Source organism: Mastomys coucha, chromosome X, assembly GCF_008632895.1.
Source record: "Mastomys coucha isolate ucsf_1 chromosome X, UCSF_Mcou_1, whole genome shotgun sequence".
Lineage (NCBI taxonomy): Eukaryota > Metazoa > Chordata > Mammalia > Rodentia > Muridae > Mastomys > Mastomys coucha.
In genome coordinates this window covers 146,081,775-146,086,917 of record NC_045030.1, presented here as the reverse complement: position 1 = coordinate 146,086,917, position 5,143 = coordinate 146,081,775, and positions in this window count along the sequence as shown.

The window sequence follows — 5,143 nt, the reverse complement described above, 5'->3', positions numbered from 1 at the left end:
GAGAGAGAGAGAGAGAGAGAGAGAGAGAAAGGAAGAAAGAGAGTAGATTCTTAGTAATACACAACCTACCAAAAACGGAAGCATGAGGAAACAGACCATAAGAACTGACCTCTTAAAAAGAAAGGAGAGTGAATACTCAAATATGACCTACAAAGGCAAAATCTATGACCTGATAGGTTCATGGGGAAAGTCTACTAAACATTTAATGAAAAAAATATACTCTTCTGCTCATGCTATTCCTGAAAATTAAAAAGAAGAATACTTCTAAATTCTCTTTGGGAAGAAAGGAAGAATTTCATAAAATTTCTATTTATTGAAATATGTGTGAGTTTGTGTGTATGTATAACTTAGAGAACAAAAAAATACCCATTCACTCTCTAGGCCCTTGAGCATAAGAACTTACTAATGTGTTTGGAGCTTTCTCATCTTCTTCCCTGGGTGTAATCAGTATCCTGGATTTGGGTAAATCTCAGTTTACTATTATTTTTATCATGTTTGTCTAGTTCCTAAGTACTGTGGTTGGTTTTTTTTTTAAATGGTTTTTCTACATATATTATCTTGATTTTATTGAACCTAATCTGAAGTTATACATTCTTAATAAAACTAACATCACCCCATCACATTGTATATACTCTAAATACATACAATATGGTGGTTAGTTTTGTTACCTTGAAAAAAATGTAGCATCACCTGGAAGATAGACCTCTGAGTATATCTGTGGGGTTAATCTAATTAATTAATCAATTAATTAATCAACATGGGAAGACTAGTACCTAAGTTAGTGGCATTATTCCCTAGGCAGCATATCTTGGACTGTAAGAGTGCAGAAAGTAGGACTGGAGAGATGGCTCAGCCGTTAAAGGCTAGGCTCACAACCAAAAATATAAGAGTGCAGAAAGTAAACTAAGCACTAGCATGCATGCATTTATTATTCTCTGTTACACTTAAAGGATGTAATATGAGCAGCTCTATGGAATTCTTGCTATTGTGACTTACCTGCTATGATAGATTGTACCATGGAACAATGAGCCTAACACAACAACTCCCTAAAATTCTTTCTCCCTAAAATGGCTTTTGTCACAGTATTTTAGCACAGCTACAGCAAAGAAACTAAGGCAAATATATTTCAAAGAATAAGAAAGACATTAACCGTAAATAGGACAAGTTTAGAGTACATGTCTTAAAACCTTGGGGCCTCTAAGGAGCATCAGACTACACTTGTACTTTACAGATAGTAATCTGAGATTGAGAACAGTGAAAGTAGTTGCTTATATGCCAATCACTAGTTGTATGAAGAACGATTCCAAATGAGCTTTGTTAACCTCTTTAACCTAAGGTACTATCTTGTTTTTTTGTTTTTGTTTTTGTTTTTGTTTTTGTTTTTGTTTTCCGAGACAGGGTTTCTCTGTGTAACCCTGGCTGTCCTGGAACTCACTCTGTAGACCAGGCTGGCCTCCAATTCAGAAATCCACTTTCCTCTGCCTCCCAAGTGCTGGGATCAAAGGTGTGCACGACCACTGCCTGGCTTTTATTTATTTTTTTAAGGTTTATTTATTATTATAGACACACCAGAAGAGGGTGTCAGATCTCATTACGGATGGTTGTGAGCCACCATGTGGTTGCTGGGATTTGAACTCAGGACCTTTGGAAGAGCAGTCAATGCTCTTACCCGCTGAGCCATCTCACCAGCCTGACACCATATTGTTACAAAGAAAAAAAAAATGACCTAAGGCAGAATGGCTTTTGGCACAAAAGACTCAATGTGCTCTTGCTTCTTCATGTCTGAGGACCCTGAGACATAAAATTGTAAGGACCTGAAAGGATACAGAAAAAGAAACATTCTGCTGATACATAGTATGAACCACCACCCCCCCATCTATGTAAAGTATTCTGAGAAATGATATTGCACTGGGAAAAACATAGATGTTGCAGATACCCCATAGGAGTGGAAAAGAATCCAACGTGTATTCATGCTTATCATGTGATGAAAAGACCTCATGGAAACTCGTAACTCCCACAAAGAATTCAGAACTTCATTTTCCCAGAGTTTCTGACACAAGATAATGTACTTACTTGAAAAAATCATTCTAGCTGATGAGATAAGCCTGGCTGTCATCGCAGCTGCTTAGGAGGCAGATGCAGGAGTATCCTAGCCTCAGTGTTGTAGTATGCCTTCTTCCTCTGGGAAGCTGCTGAAGACCCTTGACTCAGTGTACACCCAAGAGCAGAAAGAGAGCTACTCTTTGGCCTTATGTCCCTGGCTGTTACACTGATATCTAGAGCCATGGCAATGTTCAAGGCCCCCTCAGCATGCTCCTCTGGGTAGGGTAGCAGTGGGAACCATGACAACCTACTAGTAAGAGACACCTGAACACAGTAGAGTTGGGAGGGATGGTGAAAGTCTCCTGGGCACCCGCATTCAGTCTTGGCAATTGCAAAGGTCTACATGCAGCTGCCATGCCCCTGGGCAAACCTCATCTCCTAGCTTAGGAAGGTGCCATCCTTACTATGTTACATCATACATACGCTACAGTGAATGACACAAAATGGGCTTGATTCACAGTCACTTTTACTGATCCAGATTCATTAAAGCACTTGCTGATATAGGCAGGGTTAAGCCCAGAGTTGGAATCTCCAGAAACTTACCTAAATGCCAGATGGATGTAGCAGTCTCCCTATCATTTCAGCCTTAGAAGCTGGAGAAAGGATTCCCAGAGAAAGCTGGCAGGCAAGGCTAGCCAAATTTGTGATCTCTAGATTTGACTGAGAGACTCAGTTTATAAGGTGAGGAAGTGATTGAGGATGATTTCCAATATCAACCTCGGGCATCAATATGCATGTGCACATGCACATGCACGCACGCACACACACACACACACACACACACACACACACACACACGTAGTTCTTAAATTGAGACAAGGGAAAACTATAGATTGCATTTGTTTAGAATATAATCCTATGAGAATGGTGTATCTTTTTTCCATTCTGTTTAACTTCAAAAGGCTCGGATTAACAACACAAACTCAGTGATCCCTGAATCACCAGAGACCAGAGAAAAAGTGCTGTGACTACTTACTGCTTTGTTCATGGAACCAGAGCCAGAGGAAGGAACAGAACAACTCCAGAGATGAGAAACCCAAAACTGTCAGCTTGCATACACACAGCATGGTTGTGTTCTGAAAATGAAGGCTCCCCTTGTTGGGAAATATACAGAGTGTATGTGAAGAATGCCATTTGTGAAAATTACAGAATAGATACATTAGGAATCAAGTTTATACCTAAAAAAAAAAAAAAATAGTCTTCTGAATTTGAGAGTTAATTTTGTGAAAACCAAGAAATAAACATCAACTCTATTAGGTAGAAAATTTTATTAATTCCAGACTGTTTTGTTAACATTTTCAAAGTAACTATGATACAGAAATGACATTTACAATTACTTTTGGAAATGATTTTGCTGGATTATGCAACCTTTGCAATTAAACCTAAACAGTTTTGTATCTGCTGTAGTAAGCCATTAAAAAGTAAGGTCTCCCTTGTTGTGATCATATTAAATTAGCTGCTTTTGTATGGTACAGATATTATACTCTCATTGAATGCTTGGCAACTAAACTCATACTTAAAAGCTATTTTCTAAGTGTTGGTATACGTTTAAAAATGTATTAAGACAAAAGGCAAAAGCTATGTTTACATTTTGTGAGCTTAGTGCCTACAAAAAAAATTTCAAAATTAGAAAGCCAAAGGCTGAAACATTTGTCATGTTTGTATTTTGTTTGTGTTTTATAGCAATGCACAAATTATGTCTCTTAGTTAACATGTAAGCACAAGTTAAAAGCAGTTTGGTTAGTGTAGCTGTCTTCCTAGACGTAGCAAACACTTGGTTAATGCTGTTCGCACTGTTCCCCTTATAGTGTTTCTTCTTAGCTTATGTGCTCAGCAAATTTCTATTTGTTCTTCAAATCTAGCTCAAAAGGCACTTCATTTTTAATGCTTTCCTGTTTCCAGGAAGGATGTCTCCCCATTCCCATGGCAACTTCACACCTCTGTTTTATCACAGATAAATATCGATGCCTCACAAATACGTGTTTGCTTTTTATCTTTTAACACCTAATATGGACCTTACAGTTCTTCAAATAATGTTTGATGAAAAACACAAATGAGCACCAATGCATTGTCATCAAAAAGCTTAGGGTTAATACACAATCAATGTAAGGACTTTCAATATTCAAACAAATAACAGCTGCCTGCATTTGTCTCTGCTGGAACTGGATAGCAATAGAACAAAGCTGTTAAGTCTAGGACTAGAAAGAAAAGTGAGGTTCTGATGGATACAATGGGTCACTTCAAAAGAAGATGCAAACGATGAATGCTAGAGGGGGGATATTTGAGTCTCTATACTTTAAACATCAAACTTAGTCCACTTTATACATATATATCTTCACATGGCAGTGGAGGTTGCCCATATCCTGGGTTTATTTCATATTCATCCTTTATATTTCACAGTTTGCTCCAATAGACGTAACATACTCTTCTATCCTTAGATTGCTTGCCATGATTCCTAAGACTTTCTGCCTCTTCTCAAAGTGTAGAACAATTTCAGCTGTTGTATAACTTTCCATCATTCTACATCTGGATTTAATCTCTGACTCCCCGTAGTCACCTCTGAATACTTAACAGTGGCTAAAGACAGGCTTGGCGCCAACCAAACGGAGTAGGATTACGGATGAGTAAAGTTTAGTTCAACACGATAAGCAAGGCAGTGTTCCAGAAAGTGAGCAGTTGTCTTTCAAAAATGAAAGAGGAGACTGGGGAGATGGCTCAGCAGTTAAAGTGCTTGTCATGCAAGCAAGAGGATCTGCATTCAGATCCCCAGAACCAAACTGGACGGGCATGAGGACCTGCCTACAATGCATGCACAGACAGGGGATCCTGGGAGCAAGCTGGCTAGTGAGACTCACAGTATCTATGAGCTCTGGGTTTCAATGAAAGACCCTGCCTCAAAGAATGAGGTGGAAGAGCAATGGAGGGAAAAATCTTAATGTTAACCTTGGGCCTCCACACACATACAAGCATGCATACACACACTTACACATACCACACACACACACACACACACACACACACACGCACACGCACACGCACA